Source organism: Stegodyphus dumicola, chromosome 8 (genome assembly GCF_044657685.1).
Source record: "Stegodyphus dumicola isolate Sdum_Otavi_A_Nest chromosome 8, ASM4465768v1".
Taxonomy (NCBI): Eukaryota; Metazoa; Arthropoda; class Arachnida; order Araneae; family Eresidae; genus Stegodyphus; species Stegodyphus dumicola.
The window spans coordinates 27477659-27502633 of record NC_140775.1 but is presented as its reverse complement, the minus strand read 5'-3'; the positions used below and the strand labels follow the sequence as shown (position 1 = coordinate 27502633).

The following is a 24975-nucleotide window of genomic DNA, read 5'->3' as shown; positions in this document are numbered from 1 at the left end:
CTTCATAATGTTAATTAATGTATGACATAAATTGGCGTTATTTTCCATATTCGTAATTCCTTTGTCAGAAAATTATATATCCATCTGTTTCATCCAAGTTTTCAACTGACATCAATTCGCTCTGTTTCGAATAATAAACATTTTACTTTACTTTACTTTACTTTACTTTACTTTACTTTACTTTACTTTACTTTACTTTACTTTACTTTACTTTACTTTACTTTACTTTACTTTACTTTACTTTACTTTACTTTACTTTACTTTACTTTACTACACGCTGACCATGTGGGGGTATAGCTCAGTGGTAGAGCATTCGACTGCAGATCGAGAGGTCCCCGGTTCAAACCCGGGTGCCCCCTTACGATTGCATTTTGTATCTCCCTGAAATTTACAATTACGTGACATCGGTGACTGCAAGTTGAAACAGATTTGACTTTTTTCGTCGCATTTTTTATATGTTCTGTTTGCAAAGATACGAATCAAATAAAAACAATTCAGTGATGAAAAGAATGCAGTCTGAGAATTTCATATTATTGCCTGGTATTAAGATTAAAATGTAAGGCTAAAACTTTTCAAAAATAATTAAAATATAAAAATAATTACAATTTTTAAAAGAAAATTGAAATAAAATTTTCGATTTCATATTCCTTTTAATATCTCAAAACAGTCTTAAACTTATTGTCGTTTCCATAGTTAAATCAGGGAAAGATCTGAAGACTCCTTCCAATTACCTGCCCATCGCTCTTGTAAGTTGCGTTAAAAAATAATGTAATCTATCTTATCAAAGTGGTTTCCGTAAAGGTATAACACTTATTGATAATATGCTTCTTTTGGAAACCTTTACTTATAAAGTGTCTTTATTTACTTATAAAGTCTCAAAAGAAACTATTTTTCTGTGTGTGTGTTTTAATTTTTTTTTTTTTTTTTTTTTTAGTCCAAAGGGATTTGAATCCCGAAGGACTATTAGTTTCGTTTTGGCATTTTGCGTCGGACGGATAAATGTCGGTTCACTTTTCAAACTGTTGCCATAAAATGTTAGAGTCCTGCATTATATTTGAAGAAATTAAATAATGAAAATCTGCGTAAATGTATGTATATTTCTCACATTGTCATAAAATAACGGTACATAGAGTCATCGAATTTTGAATAACGTAATCCTCCAACGAATATGAGCATGTGGAAGACCAAATTTGAAATTTGAAATTTGTTTTATGATCGATTTCCTATTTTTTAAAACTTTGACGAATTTTTGATTAACAAACTCAAGGATTTCAAAGCGAGCAATGGCAACGTTGTGCAGAAAAAACATTTTTATCTCCAGCGCGTGAGTCTCTGTATCGGAAATTCTAAAGATATGCTCGTTTTAAAACTATTTTGCGATATTGCTGTTGCACTGGATCTTATGGTTTAAGTGCGAGGAACATGATATTTAATAAAGAAAGGTAACACACAAAATGTTAAAAAACGCCGCTTTGGACGTAATTTAAAATCTGAAACATTTCAGATTTTTTTTTTTTTTTTAATATATAAAAAGGGCTTAGAATAAAGCAATGAAGATTTGGCATTTTGCGTAATTTTCATTCAAACAGCTTGCGCAAGAATCTGCCCATTTTTATAGAGAATTTTTTGAACTCAAGGACTTTTCAAGTAACGATTGTTTCTGTCTTCGCACAAGAAGAGGGTGGCCCTCAAGGCTGTGTTCTCAGTGTTACACTATTAAGTTTGAAAATAAATTATTTTCTAAAGGAATTTACTTCAACCATTTCGGGATCATTACATGCTGACGATATCCAAATAAGTTGCCTAGGTGCATATATGAGGTACGTAGAAAGACATTTGCAGATCACTCTTAACAAGATCCAGACGTGGTCAAAGAAAGATAGGTTTGTGTTTTCAAAACAAAAGACCGTTTGTACGTATTTTTGCAGAATTCGAAATCTGTATCCTGAGCCTGAGTTTCACCTTGAAATGTCACTGATTCCAGTTGCATCCCATCGAAATTCTTAGGAATGATGTTCGATCGAAAGCTAACATTCTACCTACATGTCCTCCAATTCCAATTGCTTTCGCTCGCACTTGGTTTCAGCTACACAGAGTTATTACCAAAAGTTCAGAGTTGCCAAAGGCCAATCACGGTAGTAAAATAAAAGAGATGTACTTTAGGTACATCTGTCACCCGGAGACGTAAAAAACTTTCAGAGCTTGGGACTGGCATTCGTGGTCGTGGTGGCAAATGTTGCATTCAAAAATAACAAAAGTCGTAATTATAAAACATAGAAAAAAAGTTGAAAACTATTTACATAAATACAACTACCAAGACGGGTTGTGATGTATGGTGCGGGGTCTTTTGACCACATATTCAACAGTAGGGTCATAGTCGCACAAGCTTCTAATAGAAGCGTGGGAAGAGGTTCTAAGGCTTTCAAAGAAATTATGTGAAGTGATCAAAATTGTTACATGTCCTTTATTTGAGGAAGAAGTATTTGAGAATTCTAAATATTCTGAAAGTCCTGGTTAACACCTTCAAGGATGCACAGCGTGGCTCATTCCTCCGCATTTTTAGGCCACTCATTCGTTTTAAATTGGACTGTGGCTCAGCCGTTTATAAATCCGGCTGGTCTTCTGTTTCATTAGGAACAGTATGTCATATGTATATTTGTACAACCATTGTAATTGTGAAAAGCTAGTTTCCTTCAATAGCGCACAAAAGCTGAAAGTCAACATGATGGTGTAGCTGCTCTATTGATGGTCTCCTGTCTCCTATTTCATTAGGACTTCGATAGTATTTGTAACAGCTGATACAGCTGTTAGGTTAGCTGGGGTATTTCGAATTTATATCTTCTTTGACGATTTCAACAGGTCGCATCTGACCTTCCTGATAACCTTTCAGAATTATGGTTGGGACTGTAAAGTCAGTCAAATCAAAGGCAATATACATGGCATTTGACATCATGTTGATGTCAAGACGTGCCAGATGAATCAAAATATCGCACCCACATCAGAGATATGTACAAGGTCTTTATACGGTGGATGTAAAAAAAAAACAAAAGCAAGAAATAAATAATGCATATGTAATTCTAAAAGTTATTTTTAAATGTCTTAATCCGACATTACGCTAACATTTTGATTTTTTATTAATATATATATAGGTGTATGATAAATAGGTAGAAAACAAATATAGAAATTTACACCTGGAGATCCAAATCGTAGAATCTAAACTCGAAATGTAGTTATCAGTAGTCACATGATCATTAGCGGGCAGTAACCTCAAGTAAATATGCGAAGAAAATGCAGATATTTCTCGCAGTTATCCTAATGAATGCAAAATATTCTGTTAGTATTATAATGCAGTTGGCTATTCATTGAAACTTTCTAAATCTCGGTCTAAAGAAGTGCAAAATAGTAAGTTTGCTGTAAGCTTTGAATGAAAACTTACGTAAACATAGTTTATTTCTATTTACATACAAAATACGTTCTTATACACGGAAGAAGCTTATCGCGAGATAATTTAGAAATGTAAATTCCAGTTCTGCAAAATTTGTTATTTTAGTTTGCATATGAGCCTACAGATGGCGCTGCACTGTTGATGACTTGCTTAAAATGTTCTATAACGATTTTGCTTTATGAATGTGATGAATGCTTCTACTGTTAACGCGCGGGAAGCGAGTTATTAGTATCCAGTATATTTTCTTCTTCTAATAATAATACATTCCTAAAATAGAATACAATTTTAATATGGAGTAATCCAACTGGGCCAGATTTTTGTGTTAAACTGCCAATAAATGTACGAGTAAAATTAAGTTACTCCCTACTCGAATATGAATGTAAGGAATAACTTCTCTTGCTGAGTTTAAATTTATTCATTATCCTCAATATTCGATCTTCTTTTTCACAGGATTTACTATAGTCTTTTGAATTCTAAAGTTAATGTTTTGATTTACGATTTTCGTTGATGGACTGGAAAACCACAAAATATTACCAAATTTATTAAAAATAAAGCGTGTTTTGTTACTCTGTTTTAAACTGAAAATGTCTGTCCTATTTGAATGGTGTTTCCAAACTGGATTTGAAATATATGGATTATAATTATTCTTAATATACAATTATATATATGGATTATTCTAAATTTGAAAAAATATTTATTAATATCTATTTTTTAAATTATGAAAATTTATGCAGTCAATCTCAACCTTTTGCTCGGGAGGATTGTGTCAAAGTATGAAATGTAACTTTGTGTATATTTCGTAGAGAGTAAAGACATTTCTCTTGCATATTATAGTAAACTATTCATTACTGTAGGAGTAAATAAAATATCTGACCACTGGTACTTCGGACCTGATTGGAACTCCGGCGAATGGACTGATTAGAAGTGGACAACAAATTCTTCTCAAACATCAGTAAACTCAACGCTTCGAGAAATCTTGCTTTTCAGCTTGCAATTATTTTTTTCCCCTGTTGCGTTTTGTATTCATAAGTGTAATGCAGGTTGAATGTGAATACAACAATTACCTGTAGATAGTCTTCCTCCGAAGGCACCCATTTTTATGGGCAAATAGCTCTCGCGTACTTTTGCCATCATAATCATTAAACTAGGGATTCCCATCCTTTTGCTTTCATAGATTCCCTCTAAAAAAACGACTTTCTTCAAACACCCGCTTACACTTTTTTCTAGGATATATAGCAGGGATCTCCAAACTACGGGCCCCGGGCCGGCTCGCGAGCACTATCAATCCGGCCCACCTAAGATTTTTTAAATAATTTTACGGAATTTAAAATAAGACAGGTAACATGCTCATTAACTAATTTATAGAAATAAATATAGCACTATAAAAATAGATTGTGGCGCGTTTGTGGTATTTCTGTTCCATTCAAAATTTCTCTGTTCCATTTTTAGATGTAAAAAAGAAAATAAAGGTTTGCGGTTACTGGGTAAATTCACCCCTTCCACAGCTGTGGGGTGGAGATTCTAACGATTGTCTCCTGCTCTCTTTTTTCCTCTCCTGTGTCTCGCTCATCAAATTCGTATACCCTTTTCTGAGAACCAGATGTTCTATCTCATGCATAGAGACTTTTTCAGGGTCACTTGCGTACGTTAACGTGTTTGATCTGCGGTCGCATTTTTCGAAAAGAAGTGAGAGGGAAAAAAAAATTCTAAGCTCTTCCAGGTGTTTCTCTGTACGGTATTCTTTACAAAGCGTGATACGTCGATTTCGGATCGCACAGTTTGGAAATTTCGATATCCTAGCTGGGTTACTCTATGCTAGGAGTGATTAGCAGGTTGTTGGTGATCGACTGGTCGATGCCTTTCTCTGTCATTCCGAAGTATAAGTTCGAATTTTTGCTTACATTCAGAAATTTGTACCTCAGGACTTAGAAGAGAAGGGCTTGCTCATAGAGCTTTTCCCCCTGAAGCAGAAAGTGAGAAGTGATGACGTAGTCATGCGGACACTAAGCGCGGAGGTGCATTCACAACATAGAAATTAGCGTTTCTGGTGTGTATTTAATTATGGCAAAGCACACTAGGGCTATCTGCCTAAGGGAGGGATGCCTTCGTGGAGGACTTTCTGAGGTAAACTGGCTTGTATACGCGTTACACTTGGGGAAAACCACGAAAACACCCATGCAGCCAGCCCGTTCGCGGGATTCGAACCTCGGACCGAACTACCAGTGTTCAGCGATTTTACCGCTCGGCCGCTGGTGGGCCTCTTTAGCGTTTTTGAACCAGCGTTTAAAATGAGCCGTGTGCGAAAGATAGCTATAATTTGAAAAAAGACAATGTTACTGCTGTATGCATTTTACACTGAACATAAAAAAATTTAACAATACTTACTGAATTTTAAAATAATAGATAAAATGCGCTGCTCTTTTAACATGAAGTTCTGTGGTTCTTTTTTTTTTTTTTTTTTATGCACGTTTATTTATAATCGTTTCTTTATTTGCATGCTAACACTGAGAAAATTTTTATACTGCTTCTAAGATAACTATAATAACAGCTATTTAAATTAATCAAAAAACCACCTTACACTGACATAGTTTTAAACATATATACCTATATGACATATATGGCAGAATTTCTGCTAATCTAAGTTTTGATTTTTTGCCTAATTGGGAATTTTACATTGGCATATTTCTCATCCGATTCAATATAATAATAACTATATGTAAGATTGTTATTTTAATTCTGACAAAATAGCTTTACTCACAGTACCTAAAACAGTTGTTTAATTTTTCAAAAGTGGGAGTTAAGGATGCAAGTCTTTTTTGCCAATTGCTTTGATGTTTTATATTATTATATTTTATCTAGAATGCTAATCTAGCACAAAATAATGTTTTCGCTGGGGCGACTTTTGTCTCTCGTTTCCCTTGACCATTAAATAATTCGGTTTTAGTTTGTGACACAATTTGATTTTTTCTGAATCTCTATTTAAAACCTCTTTAATAATATCAAAATTTAAAACAGTTCCATCTTCTAAAACAATTCCTTTGTCTAAAACGTGGTTTCTCAGTAATTTGAGACAGAGCGCGAAATGAAACCTATGATTAAAACAAACTGCACTTTTGGAAAAGAACCGAGAATTAGGTCCAGTTTAGAGTCATAGCAGAGTTTTCAATCTATATGCATTTCGTCGAAACTGAGAAAGAATATTTTTTCTACAGAATTCAAATATTCGCATATTTCCTTCTTTAGAGCAAGAACATAACACGAAAATTTAGCGCACTATCTCTTTAATTTGCAAATACTAATGTAAAGGAATTCAAATTTTTTCTTTCCAGAAATCGTAGCTTTCAGATGACAGAGCTCTTATGACAATGCAGCGTGAAATACCTTCACTAGTCCACCTGATTTTTTCCTTCTTTTTCAGCAATGCATTAAACTGTGTCTTTGTAAAAATATGCTTTAGACGTTTATCCAAATTCTCCGATTTGTGCTTTTTTTTTTTTTTTTCCTAAATTTCGCTCCCTGAGATTTTAATTTCTGAATTTATGATACCAATTTCTTTCTAGATATCGTCCACCTTCTTTGTCGCTGAACAAATATTCTAAAATTTTCCTTTCTCTATTTTTTAATATTTTAATACAATTTTATCTAAGGATATTTTTTTGTTCTTCAAATTATCAATGCATTTTTGTTTATCTTTAAATTTAGACATTCAGGGATATCTACATTTTCATTTGTGAGTTTTATTTCAAAATCATTCACATTTGATTTATTATTGTCATCATCAATTTCGTTTTAGACCTCAAAATGAATTTTCTTTGGGCTTCTTTCAAAAGTAATCTACATTTAGTTTCCTTTTCTCTTGTCTCCGATTTCTTGGTGTTAGTTCGTTTACGGCTCACGGTAAATTTACTTTCGGCACAGCATTGCATTTCAACAGTTTCTTTTCGTGGCTATCAAAGCAAGCGATTTTTCATATCATCTTCATAAACACTGCATAGAAAATGTTCGCTGGAGATTTTTCCGCTCTCCCCATTAACAGAAGCTTGTCTTTGACATTTATGTATCCATTCTTTGTTCAAAAGAAAATTGTAATTTGGGTCCTTTGGTCCCATGAAATACAATTCTCATCCTTTCTCTATATCCATCATAGAATTTAAAAGGAAAGCTAGTTAAAGTATATACTATATATAAAAATTATTTTAAATATTTACATTATTAGAAAACAAATGTATATGATTAAAATTAATTTTGAGATATGCCACCTCTATAAAATCGCCTCGCAGTTGAATGAAACTACAGTTTTAAACGGGGAAAAGAGGAACAGGTGCAACATAGTGACGTCAGATTACTGCCGGTCAAGTCACCCGCCCCCCCCCCTATTAGGCTCGCGACGGCGAGGAGTCGAACAAAGGAATGAACTAGCCCTTCTATTTATCCCTGATAATACCTCATGAGCTAAACAGTTGTCGAACGACATGTGAAGTGACTGTAGTATCTGGCACTGACATATTTAAAATGAAATTATTTATTAAGTTACAAATTACATTACAAATTAACAAATTTAGTTATTACAAACATTAAAAATTTAGTTATTTTAAGCCATTTTGTTATTTTTAATCTAAGAAATTTTTGGGTACAATTTTGCTATGCAGACACTCCTTTAATCACATAAAAGAGGTGTTTTTGTTTTCTCATTCAGAACTACCTCATACCAAGAAAATACGAAGCCGAGCTTTTTATTCTCTTAAAGAAATTATACTTTTTTTTATTCAAAGGGGCTTTGGCCTAAAAGGGCTATTAGTCTGGAAATGGCATTTTGCGTCCAATCACTAAAAGAGCTGTATCTCTTTCTAAATTGTTGCCACTAAATATTATCGCCCTGTGTTATATTTAAAGAAATTAAACAATGAAGAATCTGCATTGAATGCATGTAAGTTCCTCCCATTGTGATAAACAAGGATACCTAGAACCATCCAATTTTGAATAACATAGTCCTCCTCCCGAATGTGAGCACCTGGAAGCCTGAATTTGGAATTTGTTTTATTATCTATTTCATATTTTGTAAAACTAACGAATTTTTGAGAAACATACTCAAAGATTTCAAAGCGAGCAATGGCAACACTGTCTGGAAAAAACATTTTTAACACCAGCGCGCGAGACTGTCTATAGTAAATTCTAAAGATATGCTGCTTTGAAATATTTTTAGCCCAAAGGGACATTAGCGCAAATGCCCTCGAAACGTGTATGTGTATATAAATGAAAAAACCTGCCCCTTTGGGCGTGATATAAAATCTGAAAGTTATAAGATTTTTTTTTATTATCATTATTCCTTTATTTTTATTGAATACTGGTACTTTATTTTCATCAGGAATCACTTGAGCTCAACAATAAATTTAAGATGAAAAGGTTTGGTTAGTTGAACGCAGCAAAATATATGAGAGCTATCTGCTTAAGGGGAGAGATGCCTTCGTGGAGGAACTTTCTAAACGAAAATAGCTCGTAAGTCACACATGAGGAGAAACACAAAAACCAATTCAGTCATCCTGCTTGCCTGAAAGAGAATTTAAACTGACCTATCAATATTCCACAGTCTTAACCGCACGGCTACAGTGGCAAGGGGAGTATACTGAAATGATTATTAATCGTAAACTGAATATTGAAATTAGTCACACACATTTTTTCTGTTCGCCTTTTCTAATATAAGATAATGAAATATATTTCTAAAACCCTTGTATTACTGCGTATACGTCGGCTGTAGTATTTTCAGTGACTGTGACTTTTTAGAAACGATGGAACAGTGATCAAACTAGAAAATTACATCGAAAATTCAAAGCATAATTAGCTAAATAATAAGATACTGATAACTTAAATTTTTATTTGGAATCTGCTAGTATTTAAATTCAGAAAATATGTAATTTTTATTTTTCGCGCCATGTTATGTTGCGTTATATTACTGTTCAACCAGGATTCGAATCCTGGTGAACGGTCTGGTTGCAAGGGCTTCCTCAGGCAGATAGCCCTCGAGAACTTTGCCATAATCAAATAAGTCAAACCATATTAATTATCCGTGCCACGTAATTGAAAGCTATTACTATTCTTGCAAGTATAATATTTCTAACTAACGTTCTAAATTATAATTATTTATTTATTTATTTAAAAAACTGAGAGCTTCAAAATCAATGTATGTACTTTTTGTTATTTTTATTTATATTTATTAATAATACTTCTGATTAATATAAGTATCAAACTGCTAATTTGCAGGTACATATAAACAATTTGCTTTAATTAATACAATAAGTTTCCAGTGCCATATACAAGGGTCAATGTATAAGGCACTGGTAATGTACTATTATATAAAAATGTATTATATAGAAATTGCTTCTCTCGCTTCTTCTATGTTCTGACCAGGTTACAACATATAAGCAGCTCTGACTATATAAGCCACGATCTAGTATAACGGCGAATGGCGGGTTGATTTCAAAGTTGTTAATTAAATACGATGCTAAGATGTAGGCGTCGTGGCTTAGTTGGTTAAAGCGCCTGTCTTGTGAACAGGAAATCGCGAGTTCGATTCTCGCCAGTGCATGTAGACCTCGGAAAGTCGTAAAATATGGGATGTTTTGATTCTATTAATAATTCCAAATATTATTTTATTGTAAATCTTTTTCCAAAGGGATTTGAGTACCGAAGGACTATTATTTTCGTTTTCGCATTTTGCGTCGGACTCCTATAAATCTCGGTTCACTTTTCAAACTGTTGCCACAAAATGTTAGACTCCTGCATTATATTTGAGGAAATTAAATAATGAAAAATCTGCATAAATGTACGTATATTTCTCGCATTGTGATAAAACAACGGTAGCCATCCAATTTTGAATGACGTAATCCTACTGCGAATATGGGCATCTGAAATCCCAAATTTGGTTTTGTTTTATTATCGATTTCATATTTCGTAAAACTTTAACGAATTTTTGAGTAACAAAGTCAACGATTTAAAAGCGAGTAATGGCAACACTCTAACGGGAGGAAAACCTTTTTATCTCCAGCGCGTTGAACTGTATATCGAAAATTCTAAAGATACGCTCATTTTAAAATTATTTTGCGACATTGCTATTGAACTAAATTTTATGATTTAAGTGCAAAGAACATGATATTTAATAAATAAAAGTAACACATAAAACGTTAAAAAAAAAACGCCCCTTTGGACGTAATTTAAAATCTGAAGCATTTTAGGTTTTTAGCCAAAGAGGTTATTAGTCTGGAAACGCGATTTTGCGTTGATTGACTTTTCATTCGAGTCTGTTGCCATTCGGAAAAATATGATATTTATCTTTCAAAATAATTCTCTATCTTACTGATTAACGAACTATGCTATTAAAAAAAAAAAAATAGATGGCAGTTCTTACGAAAATTATTTTTTAAACTTTTTAATCTGATTAATTTAAATAAAAATGCGTTTAATTCATGACATACCGTATTTACTCGCACATTTCTTCCCCTCGCATACATTGGCCCTTAGTTTTTTTCATCATATAATTTAGAAACTTCTGTTTTAAACTAACAATATGAAATGCGTGCTCGAATAAAGAAGTATTTTGTATAAGTATAAAGAATATTATTGAAATTCATAAGTCCTTTGAAATACATAATATAACGACATTAATGTGCCTGTGTTAACCATTTAGTTAAGGGAAATTAGTTAACTATTTAGTTAAAAGTTATAATTTGAAATACTCAAAGAAAGTTTAAGAGAGTTATAAACTCAACAAGTTCTAAAGAAAAGTTATAAAACTCACCAAGACCAATTAAATAAGCAAGTGACTGTCTACTTATTCCGCCACTAATCTAGATACTACACGAAAACCCATGGAGGTAGGAAAGGGAGGAGGGGCCATTCCGCGCTAGAAGTGAAGCACTGCTTTGAAGCTTGGGTCACCAGACGGGGAGTTCTTTGTTTACATTCAGAAGCTCGCTTGACAAGATTCTGATAGTATTTCGAACACGACAGTTCCATAGAAATCGAAAAAGGGACACTCTCGCATGAAAGAAACATTCATAGTGTAATGGATAATATCAATTTGTATAGTTTACTGACATTTACGCAAAAATCACATCTTGGTTATTTTTCGATAACTAACAACAGCGATTTTGATTATGAATTTGTTTTATAAAATTCTAAGCTGTTGCACTACAAAAATATAGATTTTAAGAAAATTGCTAAAAGAGATCTGCCAAAATTTATTTTCTAGAAGATTTGAAAAGTTTGAAACTTGATGGCTAAATGTAAATAAAAAATTATGTATGTTAAAAATATTTGTAATTAGGCACATAGGTCAGATTAAGTTTTTATTAAATAGAGTAACGCATGCAAGGGCTATCTGCCTAAAGAGAGAGATGCCATCGTGGAGGAATTTTGAAGAAAAACTGACCTTTGAGTGGGTATTAAAAATAATACTTATAATTTTCATTCAAATTATATTCATATATATTTTTTATGTAAAACTTTCGGGTGTATGCTAAATTAGTGTAAATTACTTTACACGAAAAATATAGTGAATGCACAGAAATTAAAGATTTGCACATGCCGGAAATGATAAATAGGAAATATGTATGGGTATTTATGCATGTGCTTGCAAAAAGCATGTATCTGCCTTTGACAAAATACTTAAATATTCATTAAATTATTTATAAATGTATTTGAAATGAAGAATTTATTCACTTATAAACAACTGTGAAAGTACTGTGAAGAAATCTAATGATTAAATGTATCTAATTTATAATGATTATAAATGTTATCTAAATATATAATAACCTTAATATTGAATTGTAAACATAAATTGAAATCCTGTTGACAAATACGTAATAAAACTATTTAAGCAAGAATTGTTCGTATTGGAAAGCAATCAGTTAAAAGGTATTGTAAAGCAAATGCTATGGGATGCGCACTTAAGAACGTAATAAAGAGTTTTGGAATATGTATTGTTGAAATGAAGGGTAAAAAAAAAAAATCTGATAAGTATAATTAAAAGAACTATTCCCTTTACATTTTATAATAACTCAGTTACAAGTTTTAAATAATACTTAAAAAAAAAAAAAAAAAAAAAAAATTATTCCCTTTCAGAAATGTTCAGAGAAAGTCAAATACTATTTAATACCTATTTAATTATTAGGAATTAGCGAAATACTTAATTAAAGTATTTCGCTAATTCCTAATAATTCTCTAATTTAAAATGAACCGAATAGAGCATTAATTATAAATTGACTTACATTTTTCGATTTAAAAGAAGCCAAAAAATCATGTAATATTTAAGAAAGTATTTTAGGAAGAAGCTCTACAAATAGAAAAGAAATAATGCATAATTTTAATATTAATAATACAATAAACTTTGATCTTAACTTTTGTACCTTAACCGAATAAAATCGAATTACCTTAATTTTTTTTTTTTCTAATGTAATTAACGAAAACTTGTGAAAATATTTCATTCAAATTAAACCATTCTGAGAAAACTGTCCTGTGAAAAGTATAGCATTTAATTCCGTTCAGAATGAAATGTTGTTTAAAAATATGTTGTTTTCACATACTTAGGACTCTGAAGTGTTGTAGAAAAAGAAAATATATACATTTATATGTATATTTGCGACGTAATTACAAAATATTTACACCCGAACGCGTCAAATCCCATAGAACTCAATTGTAAATGACCCAATGTTTTGGTCACCACGTAGGGATCGCCGGTGCTTCAGAGCAGGGTACGGAGAAACTTGTTTAGGGCGACTCCATCTTACTTCCTACCTCCATGCGAAAACCCAGGGTTTTATTTCTAAAAGTAGAAGTTTCGGAGCCCTATGGAAGACCGTCAGGAAAGAGGAACAAGAGTGAATAAATAAATAAAAAGACTATTAAAATCATTAATAATTTAAAAATTAAATAGTTAGTGAGTATCAAATTAATTAATAATTATTTAATTAATGTTAATAATTAATGTTTATTGTATAATCATTATATAATTGATAATTATTATTTAATTAATTCATAATTAAATTATTATTATTTATTAAAATAATTAAATATTAAAGTAATTAAATAATTAAAATTAAATAAAATGTAAAGAGACAAATTAAAATTTAATAAACAATTTTTAAAATAATTTTATTGCTAAAAACAAATTTTTCGAGATCAAATTTCTACTAAAATAATTGTTCAGTTCAGGTGCGCTCCAGCTACAATTAGAATATGTCCCAAAAGCTTATAAATACCGGATGAGATACTATCAAATAGACTGTCTGCGTGGGATTTGTTTTTTCAACTTTCCTCATGCGTAACGCAAATACGATCCAGTTTCCTTAGAAAGTCCTTCACGAAGGAATCATTCCGCTTAGACAAATAACTCACATGTGCTTCACGGTTTTGAATTAAATAAAATAAAATTAAATAAAGACAGACTTACAGAAGTTACTAAAATATTATTATTATTAAAATTAAATGTCATACAAATTTGGTTGCAAAACTTAAAAATATGAATCCCTTTCTTTTCCCCTTCAGTCTTATCATTTCACATAAAACGCAAACTGTAAAGAAATTAGAACTATGTCATAAAATTAAATTGTTATCAAGTCATAATATTACATTATTAAAATCAAAGCTGCTTTAATTTCATATAAATTAAAAAAAGGATCATTAATTATAGTGCCCATATTATTTTTGATTTGAGAAGTATCTTACAAACGGCAAAATGCTTCTTGTATTTTAAAACCAATTTCGAAACGAACTTCTGCGAATTATTTTATCATTAATAATAGGAAAAAATCGATTAATTGTTAAATTAATAAAATAATAAATAATTTTATTTAATTAAATTAATCAAAAAGTACATTTTTACCGAATAAAGTCGGATTTCCTTAAAATATTTTTCTAATTAAATTAACAAAAAATTGTGAAAATATTTTATTCAGAATAATTTTTTTGCTTTATATTTAAGACACAATTAAATTTTCTTACCTTCAAACTAATCAAAATTTTATTGCTCAAGGGTTTAAATGGTTAAATGCTTTGAGTTATCGTCTTGATTCTCTAATTTTTCTCTCCCTCTTCGTGGTTGATTCTGCCCAGTATATTTTAGTAGGATGACTACATAGTGTATTTTAGTAGTATTTCGTAAAAGTTCACTTCATTTAAAAAGAAAGACCTACTTAGGCACCGGCGAGATTCGAACTCACGATCTCCTGTTTACTAGACAGGCGCTTTAACCAACTAAGCCACGGCGCCTCGTTAAGTATGGTACTTATTTTAATTCATATCCTGTATATACTTGCATTACATATGTTCAATTTTACGATGCCTCGCTTATTCGAACATCAAATTTATTAAGAAAATGCATACATTTGTGGCGTAATTTGTTTTTTCTATTCATCTGATCACATCTGTAAATTAAACGCTAAGCTTTAAGCAAAAGGATTAAATTGTTTTCAACTTGCAATAAAATCCTCTTCGAGAGACAGATATCTCAAATAAAGAGACGTATTGTTGCTGCTAATAAAACCTTTTATGGATTAAAGCATTTATTTAAATCTGGGTTTTTATCTGGAAAGACAAAGCGGTTACTTTACAAGACCCTAAACCGGTTCTGACTTAACGCTTTGGAGACACGGATTTACGACCGCGAAAGAGGAAAGGATCTTCGGTATTTTTTTAACGCGATGTCTTGAGAAGTGTTTTCGGAGGAATTTAGGAAAATGGTATCTGGCGCAAAACCGAATTATACCTAATGTTCAAAGAACCAGATGTTGTTCATTACATTAAAATAAGTCGCCTCAATCGGGCTGGCCATGTTATCCGTGTGAATGACAGTAACATACTAAAAGAAATATTTCCGACCAGACAAGTCACACAGGAAGAGGAAGACCTAGACTTCGATGGACAGATGCTGTAGAGAAGGATTGTTTAGTTTTTAAAACAAAGAACTGGAGGAGTTAGGCTGCTAGTAGGGGTGGTTGGAAACGTCTAGTTTCCAGAAGTCTTTGGCCCACTCTAATTTGTCGCGCTATTGATGATGATGAGAGACAGATAAAGACATCTTCACCTGTCGCCATAAGGTATTTCGTTTAGCTTTAATAGTATAAAAAGGGCTTACTTATTACAGCTAAAGTCCATTTCATCTGAACTTCTTAACCGGTACAGCTAGAAGTTAGGCCAGCGCCTTTGTGGTATCACAGTTGATTAAGATATTGCTGAACCTAGCTGACTGTTAAGCTTGCGCTCCAATTTCGAGGAAGAATATTCCGGAGGAGGGAAAGGCTATGCGAGGGTCTTTGGAAAGGGCTTTCAGCTCGTCGTGTATTTTGAACGCTTTCCGCACAGACACTATACACTTACAAATATTCATGCCTTGTTCGGGATTCGACCGGGCCCATCGATGCCGGCAGTACAGAATCACTAGCCATTGGCGGCAGACTTCTTAACATTTTGAAATAACTATTGTTTTTGTGCCACGATTATCGTAAATTAATTTAGGTGTTCTAACCTTTGATACGAATATTTTGCTTCGCGTTTCTTTACAGAATGTACTCCGAACTTAGATATATCAATTTTCTTTCATTTACATAATTTTATTACCTCCGGAAATAAATATTCTTTTCAAAAGATTTGTCTTTTTTGCCTTTTTCTCAATATTAAAACCTGAAAATTTTCTATTCACTTAATTAAAGAAGATATTTCGGTGGATATTAGCTTCCATTTGAAAAAATGCGTTTATGATAGATCTCGTCGCTATGAAGCGTTATCAACTTTCTTGTAACTCTTCGGTCATCCTGGCATGGGATTTATGAATTTAGCAAATTTGTACATTCTGATATTTAGAAATGAAGCTACAACCTGTTTCTTTAAAATAGGCACTTCAAGGCCGTAGTTACCCTTTCCTCATTTACGATTGTCCTCACCACACACAAGGAATTAGCTAATTAAAGGGTTCGACCCTTTTTATAGCAATCGTTACTATAATTATGAATAACATTTTGGGAAAAATGGCCTTGAAGTACCTGTTCTAAAGTAGCAGAAGAGAGGAGGATTCTTTCCTGAAAATGTTAATTCAATCTCATTATTAACTTGGAATCTGATTATGTCACTTTTATTATATACTGAACTCAATTCTTAAATTTGACTTTCAGAAAGGGAATAACGTTTACTTTCAGGAGAAGTACTTTTTCTGCAATTACATTAATAGAAAGTGTGTGTAAAGCCTCAGATTTGCTTTCATTACCTTCAACAGCTTCTTTTCCGCTTGCTGACTAATTGGTATGATGGATAAAAACGGGTGACCGGCGAGTGGATTATATCATTGAACCTTGGTAATTCAACCCAGGTTCGTATCCCAGCGAAAGGGCTGGTTACGTGAGCATTTTCGTTGTTTTATCCATATGTAACGCAAATACGGGCCAGTTTCTTTTAAAAAGTCCTCCACAAGATCATCCTATCCCTGCGACTGACAGCATTAACCTGCTTTGTCAGAATCTAATGTGCTGAATAGGGGCGCATAAAATGCGTCAGTTCATTGCTCTTCTAATGTGGCTGATTGCACTGCAAGACGGGTACGAACACTCAGTCTTCCGAGTAATCTGAGCATGTTTGTTCCCCTGTTACTTCTTCTTTTTCATAAGCTCCACAGCCTGTTACAGGCCAAGGCTGTCTCCCTGTTACTAAAAACATTAATAACAGTACGCCATGGAAAAGGAAAAATCAGATTGTGCTACATTAGGGGAATAGTGTGGAAGGCAAGATTCCATGGATAAGACCACCTTTGTAGTAACTGTGATGAAAATGGGTTCATTTGGAGAAGGGGGAACAGCAGTAAACTTTCTGATGAGAAGTTTTGATTTTGAAGAAAATTAAACTAACCCCTAAAAAGTATTAAAATGAGGCTAAACGAATGATTGCTAATGAGATTAAGAAAATAAACAGCTGAAATATCAAAATATCATCTTGCAACTTGTTACAGTTTTATATCAATATTTAGCCTCCTTTGTCTATTCGTTGTTTACTGCTTTTTTTATCTATTGTGTAATTGTTTTTAGTTATTGATTATTATTTTTCATTTGCTTTGTCTTATTCTACTGTAATGTTTCGTATATTTCTCATATATTTTAAATAGTTTTTAATTACCGGATAATAATCAAATTTTTGAATATATATCTAGCTTGCTACGTTGCAATATTTGAAATTAGTTTTGTGTATATAACATTTATAGTAATTTGCTTAAACAGAATCAGACTGGGCCTTCGCGATAAATATTGTTGCCAGTTTGCCAACATTCATCAATTTCTATCCATGACGGCAATATTTTGGAAGACCAAGTTAAAAAGAAATTCCAAAATATTTTTAGTAATGTCGTTCTATAGCTGTCGAGTAATATGACGAGACTATAAATAAAATACCTTGAAGCATGAATCATAGTTACAATAAACCCTCATGCGGCAACCACCTTCCAAGGCGACCAGTATTTCTGACAGAATATCACTTCCTCTATGACGACCACTTTCACGGAAGTCCCACTCATCTGAATCCGTGGCTAGTCGTATTAAAAGTATTCGATGCTAATTAAGACACAATAACACGCCGAATAAATACTAATTCAGAAGTCAAACAACAAAAATCAGCGTTATACGTACAAAATTTTCACAGGACTAGTTTCAATGGTTTTACCGAACCATCATCTTCAGCTGCAAAACCGCAAATGAACAAGGTAGGAAATAATGATTAGATAAGATAAGAAAGCCTGAACAAGAATAAGCAAGTGGCGCCATCTGTTGGCGAAACCAGAACTAAAACATAATTTCTCTAAACGCCGAAGGCAAATTTGGATTGGAATTAGGATCGTTAACTAGAACAGAAAGATTTTTATGAATGTGAAATGCCTCTAGAAAATCCAGTTCTCCAATGGAAGATGTTTTTTGAATAATTTTGGCAGCAGAAAAATTGAAAGTGTGATTTTCGGACCAGCAATGTTGAGCAACAGAAGACTTCTGTGTTTCCTTTTTTCTAACATATGTCTCATGTTCTTTGACGCGAAATTTTAAGGCTCTCTTAGTTTGGCCAATGTAAATTAAACCACACTGGCAAGGAATCCTATAAATACCCCAGGAATTCATATCCGGAATGGGGTCCTTGAGTATAGAAGTTGGAATTTTATTGATGGGTAAAAAAATTCAATAGATGGATTAAAAAATTCAATAGAGTTTGTAAAAAAGGTTAAAAACATTTCTCCTAGTAATTTACTCATGGTTTCTTTTGATGTAAAATCATTATTCACCAATGTCCCAGTGGAGGGTGCATTAAGATGTCTAGAAACCAGACTTCGCGAATTTCATTTCTCTTGCATCGAAATTGAGGAGCTAATTTCTCTCACTCAACTCTGTTTGAAACAAACACATTTTGTTTTCCAAAATAAATATTACAAGCAAACTGAGGGATTAGCCATGGGAAGCCCCCTCAGTCCCATCCTGGCTGATATCTACATGCATTATTATGAATCAAAATTGTTTGAAACTTTAAACTTCCCGGCATGGTTCCGCTACGTAGACGATACTTTTACCCTGTTTGAAGGTAATAAAGATGATTTAAATAAAGTTCTTTCAACAATGAATTCTATTGATCCTGCTATTCAGTTCACTTTTGAACTTGAGACTTGCAATTCTCTTCCGTTTCTCGACATTCTGGTCACACGTAACACATCCAACTTCAGTACTACAGTTTACCGTAAACCTTCATCGGTTTGCCTTCCACCACACTTTAAATCATGTCATCCGACTAAACAAAAGTTAGCTTATTTTATTCCTATGTTTTTCGTGCTCTTCAAGTTTGCTCCTCCAAACTAGCCCTTGATGAAGAACTAAATTATTTAAAAGCAATAGCTATTGACAGGGGCTTTTCACCCAACATTATTAATCAAGCAGTTAAAAAATTCTCATCTGAACACACTAAAAGCCACACTCTTATTTTAGGAGATTATAAAAATTCTGTTGTCATTCCCTTCTTTCCATCAATTAGCTATAAAGTTGCACATATTTTGCAGAAATTTAACTTTCGGGTTGTTTATTCTCCCATCAATAAAATTCCAACTTCTATACTCAAGGACCCCATTCCGGATATGAATTCCTGGGGTATTTATAGGATTCCTTGCCAGTGTGGTTTAATTTACATTGGCCAAACTAAGAGAGCCTTAAAATTTCGCGTCAAAGAACATGAGGCATATGTTAGAAAAAAGGAAACACAGAAGTCTTCTGTTGCTCAACATTGCTGGTCCGAAAATCACACTTTCAATTTTTCTGCTGCCAAAATTATTCAAAAAACATCTTCCATTGGAGAACTGGATTTTCTAGAGGCATTTCACATTCATAAAAATCTTTCTGTTCTAGTTAACGATCCTAATTCCAATCCAAATTTGCCTTCGGCTTTTAGAGAAATTATGTTTTAGTTCTGGTTTCGCCAACAGATGGCGCCACTTGCTTATTCTTGTTCAGGCTTTCTTATCTTATCTAATCATTATTTCCTACCTTGTTCATTTGCGGTTTTGCAGCTGAAGATGATGGTTCGGTAAAACCATTGAAACTAGTCCTGTGAAAATTTTGTAGGTATAACGCTGATTTTTGTTGTTTGACTTCTGAATTAGTATTCGATGCTGTTGATTCAGTCTGACTTTAAATAAGTGATGATTCCAAAACTGCGCAGTTGCGATAGCCATTGGCCAAATCTTTCCAATGAGCTTAAATTTCTTCCTTTAGCAGTTTTCTTCAATTGTAAAAATTGTTATCGTTCAGATCTCTGGTAAAGGTTCAAGTTTTCTTTTTCATCTCCATTGTTTATTCAGGTATCTACATTTTTGTGTGCTAAGGACTCGCAAAGATCTTCTTAAATTACTACGCCAGATGAACAAAATAACTTGAAACTTTATTCAGAAACATTACAGCAATTGCAAACTAGATAAAGAGCTATAACCCAAAAAGAAAAAGAAGAATAAGATTAAATTCCCCTTCACACGTTAGAAATATCGCAGTTCACCATAATATCTTGCAGCTTAAAGTCTCAGGCAGGTATCCAACATTCCTTTGTTTTGGACGAATAAATGTTTCAAACAATTTTTCTACCTTTTTTAAAAATCTTCCTAACCTTTCTTACCTATATTATCGTACGATTTTTTTTTTTTTTTCCTTCCTTTTTCAAAAACTTTAAGTTCGTTATCAGCAACCAATCAGCTATATCGGCATCGAATCCGTTATCATCAACCCCTCATATGCATTGCATAACTAGTTTCCCTTTTGCATGGTAGCCCCAAAACGATCCGTGGTGATTGGCTGTTTCCTATCATGTGACAAAGGAGAAACATTGTAGTAAACATTTGTTCTTCCGAAATGTTTTGAATGTGTGATACGACCTGTGAGTTACACACATTCAAAACCACTAGGCCAGAAGATCAAACATAGCAAAAGTTTCAGTCCAACTTTAACCCAAAGGCGCTCGCATCCTTCAGTTTATGGGGTTGCTTAAGGTTGGTGTAAGCAGATTTACTCGTAGAAGCTTAAAAAAATTGCTTCTAAGGTTTTAAAAATGCACTTTTTAAAAACACTAAAAAAAATCGTTAAATTGGTGAAAAATTGCCAAACGCCGCCAACTTGGCCACAAAATTATTGTTAAAGCTTGATTGGAGGATTTTTGTCTATATCTTAGGTTCCACTTAAATAATCTCTACAATTCAACTCAAAAGATACTACTCAACTTAATCGACTCAGAAGATATACAGCATAATACACGAAATAAAAAGTTGCAAACACAATCGGTGGCCATAAATTCAAAATCAAATCAAATCGCAATAAGCAAACATAAAATCACCATACTAGATACAGCATATATGTAAATAATAAGTAATTAAAAAATACATAACAGCTCAAAAGCCCTTGATAACACAAATAAACACAAAAATTTATAATAATGCCAGGTATGAACACGCACTAACATGTCAAATTATATTTGCCAAACTGAAGAAAACTAAAAAATGTGTCATCCTTTCCATTAATTGATTTTCAAGACAAATGAACCCTGCTGTTGCATCCACATGTGGCCCAACTGCAAATGACAGTTACCTACCTTCACTGTCTTTCTCTTTAACAAAGACTACGTGACATTCATTCATTTACAGACAAGAAGAATGTAAATGCCATAACTTCTCCTTTCAGCGTCTAATCTTTAATAGATGGCGAGAAATGCATGACAGTTTGAAGTTCAGTAATTGAATTCAACCCGTGTCGGCTTTAATTTCAAATAAAAAGGCTTAATAATGAATGCAATTAAGGTCGAACACTCCACATTTCCCTTTGTTCAAGAACAATTTATTGCAAAGCAATTACTAAGTGCATTGGTGCGAGGTATAAATATAATATAATAGAAATTTCAAAAAAAAAAAATGAAATTTTAAGAGGAATTTAACGTTCTCTAAAAACATCCTGCAGTTAATAAATAAATTTTTTATTTGTTAGGAATTATTGCGAATGAAATGTGTTGCGAATTTTGTATATATTTCAATAATTTTAATCAAATTATGTGTAAATCTCTTGCATAATGTAACGTGAAGGGCCTCAGAAGTGTGAAGCATCTCTGAAGAAACAGATTTACAGGGGTAAATTTTTTAACATCTCGATCGCCAAACTGGGAAGATCACTCAAACTGTCAATGGTATATACACTGCCCGATAGTGAAAATGCATAACCAAAGAAGGAGTCACCAGAACGTGATGAAACTCGGCAAACAGGAGAGAGACAGGAACGAACAATAAGTGATCTTTATTTCGAAATGATATGCATAATACAGAGGGAGAACAACGTGGGCTCAGTAGGTTGTAGGGCCACCTTGGACGACAATACACGAAGCAAAACGTCTAGATACAGAGCCAGTGAAACTACGGAAGGTGTACTGAGGAATGGCTCTCCATTCTCTGTCCATCATTTGCCAAAGTTCGTCTTCTGAAAGCGGCAATGGCAGGGTCTACAAATGGCGTCCAATCATATCCCAAATGTGTTCAATTGATGAGAGATCAGGAGAGAACGGTGGCCAGGAAAGCATCTGTAAACCCTGCAGAGCACGTTGGCTAATGCGAGCAGTGTGTGGTCGGGGCTTTTATAACGGGCGTTGGATAACGAGTATTGGGCACCCCCTGAAGGTAGGGGAGTTTCACCGACCGCACCACAACATCCACGTATCGTTGGGCAGTCATAATGCCCTGACTACGAACTAGAAGTGACCTGGAATGTCCCAAACCACAATTGTTGCATGATTGGGCCTGTCTCCACATCGACGCAACACTCGTACACGGCGACTATCATTGGAGAAAAAAAAAGTGTGACTCATCTGAGAACACGCCCCTGTGCCATTCCGTCGTCCCTATCGCTTGAGCCAGGCACCATTGCAGACGTTGGCGTTTGTGATGTGGAGTCAGTGACAGTCTTCTTAATGGACGCCACGAGTGCAAGCCACTAGCCACCAATCGACGGCAAATGATTCTGGTCGACATGGGAACATGTAGGGTGTCTCGAACATGCTGCAGAAGGGAGGTAGAAGTGGCTTGCAGGTGCGCCACAGCTTGCCGGCGGATGCGTCGATCTACACGTACTGAAGTCACTCTGGATACACCAGCACCCCTCGAACTTACCACATTTCCTTGTTCTAACTATCATCGCCACAGCCGGTGGACTGTGGATGCGTTCAGGTGTGTGTCAGCTGAGATTTGTCTTATGGGCCAATCTGCCCTTCTCAGTCCGATCACCATGCTCACACGCGTCCTCTGACACAAGAACAAATTCTCTACGATTATTTCACCAGTAGAAATAATGGCACGAAAATTGAGTATTCTGCAGGTTCCTTACCTTATATCTTCTTCAACGTGCGCTGGAGAGCTGTGCATTTCACACGATTCGCATTTCACTCGGTGTCGTGCGTCTACCTTGAAATGTGCTTAATTTTCGGGCCGCTCCTTCTTAGTGTTGCATTTTTAATGTCGGGCAGGGTATGAAACTGATATTAGATTTTTTTCTAAACGTTCTAACTGTTCAGCTTTACGTAGACAGGGTGGGTGTAAGAACATGAACTGACGAACATCGAAAAAAAACACGAACTGACGTTCAATCGACGAAAAAAATTTCGCAAGACTGCATTTTTAAAACAGGCTTTGCAAATGGCCAGAAGTACACAGATAAAGTTATGCATTGTATGTAAATAAAATTATAAAATTACAAAGGCATCTTATAATGAAGCAAATGATTGAAGATAATTATATCCAAGAAACTAAAGATTAATGTAAAATGTAGAAAGGCGTCAGATTGCTAACAACGATTAGAACGACTTCCTAACCCTGTAGTGCCATTAACATAGTTTGGCGGAACAGGTTAAGTAAAATGACCATATCACTCCTGCTTTAAAAATAACCTAATGACTCTACAAAGTATAATTAAATAATCCAATAATTAATGGCACCAGTAATTGCCATTAAATATTGGAATATAGTTTTGTTGAATAGAAGTTGAATCACAATATACAGAAGATAAATTACTAAGACGATAGCAGAAGAATAATAGAACCTGTGATAGAAGCTTTCTCTTCAATCTGCATTTTGCTCATTACAGATCATTCAGCGTTTTTCATTAATTTCATCCTTTGCATAAAGGATTCTCGTGTTGTTCCTCCACAGCAGCCTTTCCCAAACTATGTTCTGCAAACATTCACTAACTGTTTCGCGAAAAATTGTCATTATACGGACGACGCATTTCCTTTTTAAATGTAATGGATAAAATAGCGTCTTTCAAACGAAAGTTGAAACTTTGGATTTCTTTAGTAGAAAAAAATAATTTTGATTGCTTTCCTAACTTAACTGACTTTTTAAATGAAAAAAAAATAAAATAGACAATAAAGTTTGAAATGAAATATTACACCCTTTGAATGACTTGCAGTAAACCTTGGTTAGTATTTCTCACAGTGCCACGAAGACGATTCTCGGATTCAAAATCCTTTTACGACAACAGCTATGTCGATAGACATGAGCGCAGCTGAGTTCGAAAACTTAATTGATGTGGCAACTGGTTTATGTATAAAAAAATTGAAAGAACTACCATTAAAAGAATTTTGGATAATCTTGTCAGGAGAATATCCGAACTTATCAAAACGAGCTACTCGTATTTTACTTCCTTTTGCGGCAACGTACTGGTTTTTTATATTATGCTGCAACAAAATCTATTATTAGAAACGGATTTGAAAGGAAGATAAACACTGAACCTTAATGTGTTGTTTGCGGTGAACTGTTAACGGTGTTCCTGAATCGGTTGTTTGCGGTGCTGTTAACTTGTTGTTTGCAGTGTTAGTATGAAACCATCGTTTCTTAAAAGACACCTTGAATCTAAGCATGCCAGTTTAAAGTATAAACCTGAAGAATATTTTAAAAGGAAATGATCAGACTTCAAAAATAGTAAACAAGTAATGAAAGGTTTTGTTGCTTCAAGTGA

At 33.7% G+C, this 24975-nt stretch overlaps 2 non-coding genes across 2 annotated transcripts; one reads left to right on the top strand and one right to left on the bottom strand.

Annotated features, from left to right (window-relative positions):
* Positions 1 to 287: 287 nt before the first annotated feature.
* Positions 288 to 359, top strand: TRNAC-GCA (transfer RNA cysteine (anticodon GCA)). Its single transcript has one exon. It is a non-coding gene; the product is annotated as a tRNA-Cys (tRNA).
* Positions 360 to 14633: 14274 nt separating this feature from the next.
* Positions 14634 to 14707, bottom strand: TRNAT-AGU (transfer RNA threonine (anticodon AGU)). The gene has a single exon. It is a non-coding gene; the product is annotated as a tRNA-Thr (tRNA).
* Between the last annotated feature and the right edge of the window lie 10268 nt (positions 14708 to 24975).